Here is a 13060-nt window from a genome sequence, read left to right on the forward strand (position 1 = left end):
CAGCAGGATTGTACATTTCCTGTAAGTTAATTTAAGTCTCTAGACATTGAAATGCAGTCTTGCCATTAACTTGCAGTTGCCTGTGGAAACGTCTGGCTTCTTCCTTTTCCTTTGGTTTGGACATACGCTGGATGCACGCTTTTCTTATGCCCATGGCAGCCAGAGAATCTGTCATCTTTTAGTGGTGCTTCAGCTGCTGTGCAGCTGCTGCCAGGATGCTTGCAGGGCGGGAGCTGGAGATCTGTGCAGGGGTAGGAGCAAATTAAGGCCTAAGGATTAGACATGTAGGTGGAAGGGGAGCCCTGAGCCAGGAAACTTGAGAAAATTAGTCCTGTAACTTTTTGACATCTTGTATTTATGAAATTTTATATCTCTGAGTGGATTATTTGTACTGAGTGTAGTGATCTCTTCTACAGTGCTTAAAGAGGATTGTCATACTGTCACCGGGATTTTCATGTAGATGTTAACATGAAATTAATGAGAGTAAGTGTGATTACCCTAAGTTAGGGTTATTTTTTTAGTGCACTAAAAATAACCAACAACTGGACACTAACTTGAATATAAGGCTAGTCACATCTTCCATTCCAGGATGAGTAAAATGATTAACTTTGGCAGCTGGACATGCAGCAGTTTTTTCTCTATGTGTTTTTTTTCTTACACACACATACTTAAGCACATTTTTCTATGTAGGTGAGGAATGGTGCTCATCTTGAAAGCACTTGCTTCTGAAAACCACAGAGCTGTTGTTGGGGGATGCCAGGGAATTCTGCAAATATGCTGACTGCCGAAAAATGGTAGCAGTTAAACAGCCCTTGAAAAATTGCCTGTCAGAAGACTGAACTTCTGGTTTTAAACTGACCAGTGACAGCAAACAAAGCTAACTTTTAATTTTGACTTTTCTTTTTTTTTTTTTTTTTTTTTTTTGCTAGTGAATAAATAACATTCCCTCAGCCTGCAAATTTGTCAGTTTAATGCATACCTTTCTTCGTCAAATTTCTGCTGTTTGATAATTAAATACAGCAAACTTTATCTGCAGTTCACAGAGAACTTCAGAAGCTGTGTTTCAGCAGACACTTGCCTCTCTGCTTCAGCTTTTTCTCTGTCCTTCTGGCATAGGTTATGGTGTGCTGCTGCCGATGAGATGGTCCCCTTAAGCAAGCACATAGGTGTCTGCTGCCAGGCTCACCATATTGTGTCTATCTGCAACAGCATCCATGCTGCTTTCTGGTGCGTTGCTACAGGGAAATGATTTGGACCAAAATCAGGATTTGGAGAACAGACCTCATGCAGGGACCTCTTCTGCAGACTGCATCACCCTGAAATGTTTGGAAACACTTTGCTTTTTTTATGTGGCTTGTTTGGTTTCTTTGTTTGTGGGTTTTTTTCCTTTCTGGTGAATTTCTGTAGGGTTCAGGGTGCCACTGTTGGCACTTAGCAAGCATATACAGTTGGAAAGATTAAGACAATTACTGTGGAAATGGTACTGTCAGCTGAAAAGCTGATGCTGAATAACAAAATCAGAGATTTCCTAGCCCTAAAGTATACCCCAGCCTGAAATCCCATCTCCCTGCCTGGGAGCATCAGTTATGTCACTATCCATGTGTGGCTTTGCAGTGGGGCTTCAGGCAGTTGCAGAATACCTTTGTGAGGGATAGAGAAGTGCCTGATGTGCACAGCCTGTGCCACTGTCTGGGCTGTGTCTAGCTCCATCTCTCCATTTTGGAGGTGAGTATGCCATATTCTATGTTCTGGTGATACCCTGGAAACATTTTCCTGTGAAAAGATCAGCCAAAGGTTTTTTGTTGTTTTTCTTTGCTCCTGGTGCAGTGTGTGCACTTGTCCTGCTATGGTCCACTGTACATGCATGTGCTAGTATGTGTAATGAACTGAGCTGAGGTTTAGCTTAAGCCTCGTGCTTTGGGAGCACAACCTGGCTGAGGAGAAGGAAAGGGTCTTGGCTCTGACTCAGGGCTGGGGTATGAATATCATGTGGGATGCACCAGCAGGTCTGCAGGTACTGCTGGGAGCAAAGTTCCACTGCATTGTACATGCAAGTGTGGGTGCAGTGGCAGAGCTGGGTGGAAGCTGCTACTTTGCTCCTGCTGCTGAGGAATGCTGTGCCAGTGTGTGAAAACTCAAACCAACATTTGCTAATGGGCTGGGGAGGGTGTGGTGGGGTGTCTGCTCATCTGTGTGATTAGGCCTCAGAAAGGAGCACTGCAGAGTCTCTCCTTGGGCTTTCACACTTGAGTGGGTGGTCTGGATGCAGCCCCTGGCACTGTCTGTCCTCAGGTCTATGCTGCAGATGTGGCAAATGTGCTCTCTGAGGCATGGGAGTCAGAGTTTTGCTGGCCTCCAGGGGGTGTCAAAGTCCTCAAGTGATCACCAAAACGTCTCTATTATTTCTAGAGCAAGATTGATCAGGTTGCTTGTGACAAAGTAACTCCTGTCAGACAGCAAGTAATGCAACGAAAGTGTCCCTGGTCTTGCCTATGGAGCACAGACAGTGTCTATTCTCAGACTTCGGTTACAGTGTATTTGGGGTACTTCAATAAGGAAATATTTAAAATTAGACACTTTAGTATATATTGGATAGTATCAAACACTCTGTAGCATCAGGCCTCCGCTTTGGGCTACTGCTGCCGATAAATTTTATCAGTCGTAGCTTGAGCGTCTCCTTTTTTCCTGCCTTTGACATAATCAAAATGTCTTTTGCTAGACTAAACACTCATTAAAAAAACCCCAAACAACTAACAAATCAACAGCTGTTTTGAGCCATTTTTTTATCTCCCTGCTCAGATCCAGATTCAGAAGTTCGAAGCAAGCAAGTCCACAGGGTATTTCATTACTCTCTAAAATGCTTTTTTACCCTCACCCTTAGCCCTTTTCTGCTCTTCCCTTTCCATCCCCCGTAGGGTAATTTCTAGGTTATAGGGGAGGGACAGAGGAACACCTCTCCGAGCGTGGGGCTGTACCAGCCTCTCTGTACACCTGCACCAGAGCACAGGACTTTACAGCTGGTCTGCTAACTCCCTCTTGTGGACAGACTTCTCTCTCCTTCCCGCGAGCAGGTGAGCGAGCTTGCAGTGGTATGTGTGGCTTGGCACCGCTCGCAACTCATATAAATTAATTGCTAGCATGTTGTGTACTAATTACTAAAGCACACTGGGTTTGCCTTATCTGGAGGTGTAACTTTGTGGTGTGAACCAACCTCAAATTGGCCCTGTGAATAAATGCTGCTGCAGAAGAAACTGATCATTGCATTTACATTCAGCAAATTGGAACTAAATCTTTTAAGAGCTGCCTTTCACATTTTGGCTGTCACTTGCTACTTTTTGCTTATTGCTAATAAGCTGCACTTTAGCCATTGAAATACTGTGGATTCTTATAGTGCTGTGTAAGTTTTTGGTTATTTAAACAAGGAGAACAAAACTAAACTTAGTTTAAAAGTGCATATCCAAAAGCTGCAAGAGCAGGAATTTCAGGCTTGCCTGTGTTGTAGTCACTCTTACTATTTTTGTTGACTTATATATGATAAAGTGCCACAAATCTGTTCCTTGCATATCTGTTCTGCTTCTGAGGCAGCACTGCCAGGGCTGCCTTGCTGGAAGTCTTGTTCTTTTTACCTCTGCTTTAATGGCATCTGTGGGTAATTTTCTTAACCATTCATATCTCTTTTGGGGTTTTGAAAAGAAGAGGTGAGCCAAGGATAGGTGATGGCATTTTGCTGGGTAGGGTTTCATAAAGGCAGCAAAGTATGGCAAGTCTTGTACTGGTTAACTGTCAAGATTTGTTCTCATTTCCCTGAATAAGTCTGTTAATGAACACAAACTTTCCCAGTTTACGTTATTTAACTTTATATCATGTGTACTTATGAAAGAAATGCATCCTTTTATTTATTATTTTATTTTGCTTTTTTGTATCTCTTGACCTGCCTGAAATGCAAAAAGCTATGGGAGAGGACACTGTGAAACTGTGACTCTCTGGTCTGGCATTGATAGTGGCAAGGGATTTCCCTTTTTGGTTCTTCTGTGCTACACAAGAGACTTTTATAGTTTATACAAAAGCATCCTAAAAATTTTAAAAAAGAAAAATCCTACCTAAAAATAAAAATAATAAACAAGCCTATAGGCATGGGGAGGGCAGTGTGATGGATGAGACAAGGAGCCCTCAGCCAGCTCCAGTCTTTGCATTGTTCCAGCCGGTTCTTTTTACCGCAAAGAGATGGGAAACCTTCTCTTGCAAAAGGCAAATGCACTATTTGACCGAGTGACATTACACTGAGGCATGAAGCTAGGAGGCAGAAATGAGTCGCTGCAGTTACAACTTCATGTTGTATTGCAGTTTTCTAACTTGTTACCTGTCTCTGAGAGCATGAGGCTTCCTGCTCGCCCTGACACGAATGTTTGAGTGATACAGGAATAGGGGAGCTTATGCTTGCTGTTAGCAAATACTCCGTACAGGGCTTGACCATTGAAGAGCCTTATGAATGTGTTCATCACTCACTGAATATTCATGCAGCTTTTATCTCTATTTTGGTAGAGGGAAATACACCAGGAAACAAATAACTTCCTCAGTGCAAAAGCTGTATATAAATAATTCTGAGGCTAAGCACACTTAAAAAACCCAAACATGGATAACTAACCAACCAAGATCAGACACGTTGGTTAAAATAGTTGTCTAATAATTTACAGAGCTTTGTGTCAGATCAGTATACAGTTAGTTTAAAACTAACTGCTTCTCCTGGAACTGGCTCAAGTTTTCCAAAGGAGCACTTTGCCAAAGGGGCAAATCTTTTGGGAAGTCTGGAATCTGATTACATAATAAAACGTTAACTTGGTAGTTGCTCTTATTTATTGTTCAGAGAAGAGATAACTGCTTTTCTGAAAAAACCCCCTGCCATAGGCAGAAATTTGTGACCTAGGATAAAAGAGACATTATATGAACTTAATGGTCCTAGCAGCATGTAGTGCTCAGGTAATGAATGCAGACAAAATCTGTATCAATATTGTTCCTTTCTTTTGTGAAATTTCCTTTTAACACTAAAGCAGATGACTGTATACCCAACATAGCTTTCTGATTTGTGCTTTTGATGCAGTTTGTTCTTCTGTTGTCATATAGCTGTGGTGCTTCTCCAGCTTTCTGGGCATGAGGCTCTTCCTAGCTCTCAGAGCTTCTCAGGAACAAATACTCAAGCCTTAGCACTGTGTTTTGAGTAGGATGAGACTGGAACATGGATGGGTGCTGCATGAGACCTACTGTGGGCTCAGGCTTAGGACCAAATTCTTGACAGCACACTGTCACATTGACCTTCTGGCAAGAGAAAAGGACATTGGGGATAAACTATTGCCATCTGTCTAGGGGGTCAGATAGATGCCAGCAGCAAGTCACATTGGCATCTGCCTGCTTAGAGGTATTCAGTGCTCCTCTAGGCTGGGTGAATGATCTGTAGCACTGTGCTACTGGCCCAGCCTCACACCTACCTGAAAGTGCCCCTGGGTTGTGCAAAGGGTCTCTTCCTCTCAGGTGGAACAGCCTGAAGGTAAGCACGATCCCCTTGCCAAAGCAAATACATGATGCTACTTCAGAGCACCTGTGGCACCTGGTGTGGTTACCACTTCATGCTGATGCACCCTGGTCAGGTCAGCTGATCTTCCACTGGAGATGAGTGTCAGTGGCAACCTGCCCAAAGAGCTGCTGTTTCCAGCCTCTGCAGAGAGGCAAGCAAAATTAAGTCTATCGTAGACAACTTTGCACGTTCTTGCTTCACTGCACACGCTGTTAAGGGCATGTATTTGTTTTATTTCATTAACAGAAACCTCCTCTTCTACGTGTAATGGTTATGATTGCTTTTTCTTCTCCCTGCTTTGACCCTTATGTCCTTTCAATATTTCCCCTCAGCAGAGGTTCCAGGTGCTGCTGACAGGGAGCTCTTAACCTCTGTTCCAGAGAGGAGAGTTGTTCATGGAAATAGGCAAATTAACCCTTTTTCCTGGAAAACCAGGCTAGGATTTTGAAACAAAACCAATTTATTCAGCAATTGTTTTGTTACAATTCCCTGGCCAGGCTTAGCCTTCAGGGCTGGAGGAAGAGTATGGCACAGGTCAGAGAGAGCAAGGCACATCAGGGTAAAATGTCTCTGGAGTGAGATTTACTTACGTTCACAGTGTGTGAGCATGTATTGTTCTTGTCCTGTGTATTTTCTTTCAGGGACAGGAAGAGATTTTGTAACCTTCTGTGAAGAATAGCCTCTCCTTCTGCAGCTTTGACTCAATGTTTGAGTTTCCTCCCCTGAGCTTCCTCAAGGAGGTGTTTCAGCCACAGGTGCTTTGCATATGCGGGAAGAGCATGTGTTTGTTTAGGAATGGAGCACCTTGGCCTTCAAAATCTTTAACTGGCTTTCTATTGTCAGTGTTGCTTATTAATTTATTGTTTCTCATATGACAGAGAGGGTATAAAACTTAGAAAAAAGATTAATTTTCAAAATCAGTAAAATGATTACTGGAAGAAACACATGTTTAGCAACAAGATCAAAGAACAAAAACCTGCCCTCAAGCACATTCCTCCTTTCCCTTCCCTGTCAAGCCCTGGAGTTCCAGCCATCTAGCGCAATCTTTCCTGAATGTTCATTCTTACTTGGTAAGGAAAAGGCACTGGTGGGGTTTTACTGTCACTCTTGTAATAAGTGTTACTCTGAAAGCTTTTGAACCTATTGCTCAGTTGGTTGCATGTGAGCAAGAAATCAGAGACATCCCAAAGATGAGGAAGCAACTGAGCCTTGAGGAACCTTCTCACTGGGGAGATGACCTGGAGTGGATCTCCTTGCCCAGAGGCTGCTGCATGCCTGAAACGGCCACCCCTCTCTCTGATTCTGTGTGTGCTGACCAGGTGCCTTAGGGTGTGTTGCAGCATCTAAGCAAGCATGTCTGGGTGTGATGGGAGGGTATAGGTGCATGGGCTTGGAAATCTGTCTGTAACTGGGCTGTCTTAGTTATGTTGTGCAGGGAAAAAGTTAACTGTGCTGTCTGAAATATCCCTACATGTGTGCTTCTGAGGTCAGGGAGGTTGCAAGTAAAGAGAATTCATGGTTCTAACTGTTGGCGAAAGGGTATAGACTTCACTGAAATTGAAGTAAATGGGGAAATCAAAGGTCAGAGCGCTCAGACTTGGATTTCTCTTTTTTACTTGCATGAATGTTACTAAGGCAAAGTTACCTACTTCTTTCTTCTTCACAAAGGCTTTTACCTTGATGCTTAATCTTTCACAATGAAGCTGTAATTGCCTTACACAGCTTGAAGAGAATGCTGACTGCCACCTAGTCCATGAGTTCCAGGGACTACTGCAGGTCTTGAGATCATTTATAGTGCTTTACACTGGGACTGTTAAAGTTAAGACCTGTCCCATATGAGGACAATGCAAGCTATTCTCTGAGTCTTTTTGTAACATTAATAATAACCAACAGACATTGGGAAAGAGACTGAGGGAGAGAAATGTCTTCTCAATAAAATATCTTCAGTTTTAAGCACTCATGGACTATCCTAGTTTTGCTCAGCCCTGCTTTCTGCATCACTCTGAAGCTTCTGCCTGGGACCTTTCCTAGGTCTTTCAGTGCCTTGTTAAGGGGTTGAAAAGCCCTTGGGATGGATGTATAATGCTTTTTCATTGTTTATATCCTATTTTCTTCTTGGTGAGACAAGATGTCTTAATGAGCATTTGGAAGTTGTACAGCAATTTAATTTGAAAATTACTGATGCTTTTAAACTTCAGGTAAATAGTTGCTCATGAGGGCCAGATTGAGAGGATGGAAACTGGAGTCAATGATAGGACTGGGCAGGAATTCACTGATGAATCAGCTTTTGTTTGCTTGTGTGGGGAATGGTGTCTTGCCAAAACGGAGGTGTGTGGATGAATGGCAGGTAATGCCCTGGGAGGGGGCTGTGCTTGAATTTCCTTGGGGATAGCTATCTGGGAGGGTGCTCCTGTGCTGGGAGTGCCACAGCTCCTGACTGCAGCACAGCCAAGCCCCATTCTAAGGCTCCTGGTTTAGACATAGCTGCTAAATTTTGAATGGAAAAGCTCAAAATAAAATATTTCACAGACAGTCTCTGCAGCAGTTTTGCTTTGTTTGGATTCTCCCTTCCATAGGGAAGTCTTACATCCCAAAACTGAACAATAATGTTCACAAGCACGGTTCCACAAATGAAAGAAATCCTGGCTGTTTAATGCAGTGGGACCTATGTCTGAAGCAAATGCTAGAAAATAATGTGATACTAGCAGAAGAAATAAGGCATATCTTTTCATTAATAAAAGTGGACGAATTCACTTTTTTTTGATGGAGCAATGTGGCCTGTATATCAGCAGAGGTAATCTATCAGTAACCAGATACATTACTCTAACAGTCAATATCTATAGCTATTGATCTAGTCAGGTAAATATTGCATCCAGTAACCAGATTGTCTTGATGCAGAAGCCATACATGTGAATTGCCAAGGATATGTGTTTAACAACACAACAGCCTGCATAATTCAGACTACTCTGTAACTGCTTTTTCTGGAATCAGGTGTGAATTCACTAAAGTAACTAAGCAACATCAGCTGCAATGCTGAGGTTCAACATAAAATACAAAGTGTTCGGTATGTCACAAGCTACTAGTGTCCTCTGTATAAGATGTCCTTGCTTTGTTATAAGCAGCCTGGGATGCTACAGAGGCTGCAGTAAGATTTGGAAATAAATCTGTGGAATAGCAACTCCAGTTTAACTTATTTTTAATTGAACTAGTTTCAAAGGACCCACGTGGAAAGTAATGGGTCCCAAGATGTGCAAGGGTCATGCTATAAGAGCAAGAATGTCATTCCCTTGTGAAAACAAAATCTGGTTTGCTGCTGTCCATCTGATCAGATGTGAAGTAGTACTTGCTTAAGCAAATCCTCCAGGAAGTTCATAGCTGGACCTCAGCCAGCCTGTGCTTCCAAGGAAGTTAAGTTCATAAGAAAATTCAGAGAAGGGAAATGGGAACTTGGGTGTAGCAATAAAATTGCTAGGTAGATTTTTAACGTATCTTAAAGCAAAGGATTACGTAATGCCCAGTATTCCATCAGTGTTAAAACAGAGTTTTTATTTTTGCAAAACTAAGAGTTTTGAATAAATCTGAGAATTTACATTAAGCTTGCATTTTTGCTATAAGATATGCATGACTGTGATTTCAGATAAAAGATAAACAGATTATTTAGCTTTACCTATTGCAAGTTACTTGTCAGTCAATCAAATGTTGCAAGAGTATCTTCAGAAATGCCTTGGATTCTTCACCTGAACAAAATGTCAGTTGTTTTTTTTCTACGGAGGCATGAAGAAAAAGCTAATGTTTTGGTAGATCAAACTACTGGAAGCAAGCATTGCTTTAATCCACAGTGAGGCAGTCATGGTTTACCTACTGTGTGACTTGTTTTCATCTCCTTAACGAGTATGCAGGGAGGAAATGGAAGTTTTGCAATATGTATCACTATTCCAAGGAGAATTGTGGTTTGAAACTTTTTCAGAAGTGTAAGTTACATCTATTTAGTAGTATTGAATATAAGGTTTTGTCAACTCTATTAGGGGCATCTGTTAACCACATGTTTTTCCTCTATTAATTGTGGGGAAATATTGATTATGTGTGCCTTGTTAGTGAATTACTACTTACAGTAGGTTTTCACTTGATCAAAACAGCTGAGCCGAGACTGAAGTGCTGGGCACTGTGGAGCTCTGCTGTCTAGAAGCTACAGAGGGTGTTACTTCAAAGTAGCTCTTTGAAGGTATGTAAGGGAGAAAGCTCTCAGCAGAATTGCTGAAGAATAGCTGGCATGCAAATAGTGTGCGGGTTTCCTGCATCCCACAGGACAAGACAAGCTTTTAAGGAAAAAGAGTCAAGTAATGGAGAGACTTAGAGGGACAGGCACAAGGTTTCTGTAAGCAAACTTTGCTCTTTTGGTACCGAGTCAGTATTATGATCCTACTTGAATTGAAATATTAATGGGAGAAGCTGCGTGTGCTGCTCAGAAGAAGGGGGGTAGAAGGAACTTTTTTCTCATCTAAAAGCTATGGGCAAGGTACCCTGACTTGGCTACTTGATGTAGTTTAATTTTGTCAGAAAAGAGTGGTCTGTCACTTGCTGCAAACTCATAAAGCATCCTTTAGTACTGCACCTTGTTCACATTAGGCTTCGCCTTTGTTGCTTCCTCGTGCCAGCACATATTAAAACTTGCTTGGGTTTACTGCTGCAAAGAGACTCTTCCGGTTTGAGTGTGAGTGTTTGGGGTGCTGATACCTCTCACTTCACTCTGTTGAGGAGCTTAGATCTGTGGTGGGCCTTTCTCCAGGAATTCAGCTATCCATATTTTAAGGGTGAACATTCAAATACATGCAAGCTGGAAATAATTGTTGAAATGTTTCTTTCAATGAAAAAGAAATAAATTAAGCATAAGGTTATTTGCTTGCAAAAGAATAATGTGTTGAAGTGGACAGTTTCTAAAACTGCCAACTTGTATTGCATATTGGTATGAATAGTTTTAGCTTGGTTGAGTGTGAATTATGTCAGATTGTTGCCTTGTATTAAAAATATCCATGGCATGAGATAGATATATTTGCATGAGACCATATGTCTGTTTGCTTGCTGCTTCCAAGTTGTAGTCTGTTTATGCTCCAGCACCTCACTGAGAAGTGTGCAGTTGCCCTCTGTGCCCATGTTGAGTTGTCTTCAAATAACAGTGTTTCTGGGCAAGCAAAATTTTCCTGGCACTGAGCACAATATGGAGTAGAGGTCTTAGATTGCCAGCTTTTTGGAGGAGAGACCTGTCACTTCTATTTATATCAAAGCATCTGTTGACATAAAATGTCTGCTAAACTGCTGTGTGTTATAAGAGGACCTGGCTACTCAGATCTGGACCTGAGACTCTGTGATGTTGTGCAAACAGTATGAGCTGGTTCCTGTCCCAAAGATTTGTAATCAAATATCAGATAGAGCAAGTTAGGAGGATATCCACCTACTAGTGTGATTATTTTACTGCTGGAATAGTAGAAAAAAATGTCCTCAAAACTTTGTGATTTAACAGTGCTTGGCATAGAGAAGCATTCTAAAGAATCTGCTTTTCTGGCTATAAAAATCAGCTCTGTGATTTGAAGTACCACAGTGCTGCGTCTTGTGAAACATATCTGTTCTATTAATACCTCATTCTAATAAAGTGAATAGCACTGGAAACTGTCAGAGGGTCAAATGAGCTGGATAGCTGTCATATTGTTTATTGGTATTTACTCACTTGACTCTGACATAGTATACTTCTAATTGGCAGGCAGGCAAATGAATTGGCAATAATTCTTCCTGCAGTGTTCTCAGCAGCATGCAAGGGAACAGGAAAGGGAAGGAGAAGCTCTAATAGTATCATGCCTGGGGGGAAAATAACAGGACTGAAATCCCAGGAATCAGAAAGAATAAGGGAAACTTCAGAGGAGGAAAAACTATGTGTGTGGAAAGTTCCATTGCACTGATACCAGCTTGAGAGAAGGAACTGGAAACAACCTTCCCTGTTCCACAGCAGACAGAATTTTGTAATCTCTTCTGTGTAGGGATCTGTCATGGAAAGCAGTGAGGAGCAATCCGTCTGAAAAAAAATGGCACTAAGCCTGGAGCTATGAACTGGTCCAAGTCCAAAACAAGGAAGGTTTGTTTGATTTTGAGTTTTACATTGTCCTCAGGGTTGTGGCAGACCCATGCCAGCCTTGGCTTTTTCTTACACTTGGATTAATGTGAGGCATGAAGAGCCCTCTAAGCAAGCTAACATGGTAGAAGACAGTCATGTTCTTTTTCATTCACATAGATACATCTCCATACCTCTTAATTAAGCTGCTTTTGAGTTTTGAGGTACAGCCTTCGGTAATCACATTAAAATCAAAGGTGAGAATTTGATAGTACTGGGATACAGTCTAAGAACAAAGATACAATTTACTTCTTAAATTTGAAAACTGAGAACCCATAGCATTTGCTAGTTGTCTGCTGTATCTTACTGAGCATTGGAGCATGGAGAGATTTAATGTGAATGTGGCTGGTGCCCAATGGGACACTTGGTCACTCCAGTGCTGAAAAGGTTTAATGGGACACAGCTTTCTGTCCTGGAAGGAAAAGCAAAGAAACTAACACCAAGTTCTGCTGGTGATACTGACTGCTTTAAGACAGAATAGAGCATAAAGAAAGAAACCAGATACTACTTTGTGGGTAAGGAGATTAATAAAAACAACCAACAGGGAAACACAAGAAGGTTTTTAGGGACTTTCCAGGAATTTCAGTCAATGACCAGAAATCCAGATGTGTAACAGCACTGGATCCATGTGCTAAGGAAAATATTTCTGAAAGAACAAGAGGGAAAATAGTGCTTAAAATTGGTCTTCTCGAATCATATTAAATGATCAACTTTTGGTTCCAGCATTTGAAGATGACTGCCAAAACCTTGTAATGTCTGTCCTTTATGATGGTTACCACTGCTATTAACTTTTTTTTTTTTTGTTCATTGCCCTTTCTTTCGGGGCGGGGGGAAGCTGTTTCATTAGTAAAATTGGATGTATTCTTTTGGGAAGCAGTAAGCAGAGATTGGACAGAGGGTAGGATTGGGGGTGGGGGGGTGACTGCTGTATTTACTACCTCAGACACTACTGCTTGCTTATTTCCTGACTAACAGACTTCCAGAAGGAAAGCAGGGCTTAAGGAAAGAAATAACTTTTCACAGACATAACAGGCCCCAGAAGATTACCCTGAGTTACTTTAAATTTGATTAAACTCATGCCAGGATATTGCTTTCAGATATTCTGTTCAAGGGGAAAGTGGTTAAAAAAGTGTAAGGAATATGGGTCACAAATTGACCTTTTTTTTTCTGCTATTCTTCTTCTCTTGTTAATAAACTGTAACATGATTTGAAGAGCTCATCATGTAGAACAACTGCAGGAATGGCCCATATTACAATCTGGTGACTCTTCCATGCAAGACACAGAGTTTGTGATATTCTTCCTGTTTTATCTCAGTCACCAGCTGTGTAAC

This window comes from Acanthisitta chloris, unplaced genomic scaffold (assembly GCF_000695815.1).
Source record: "Acanthisitta chloris isolate BGI_N310 unplaced genomic scaffold, ASM69581v1 scaffold12822, whole genome shotgun sequence".
Lineage (NCBI taxonomy): Eukaryota > Metazoa > Chordata > Aves > Passeriformes > Acanthisittidae > Acanthisitta > Acanthisitta chloris.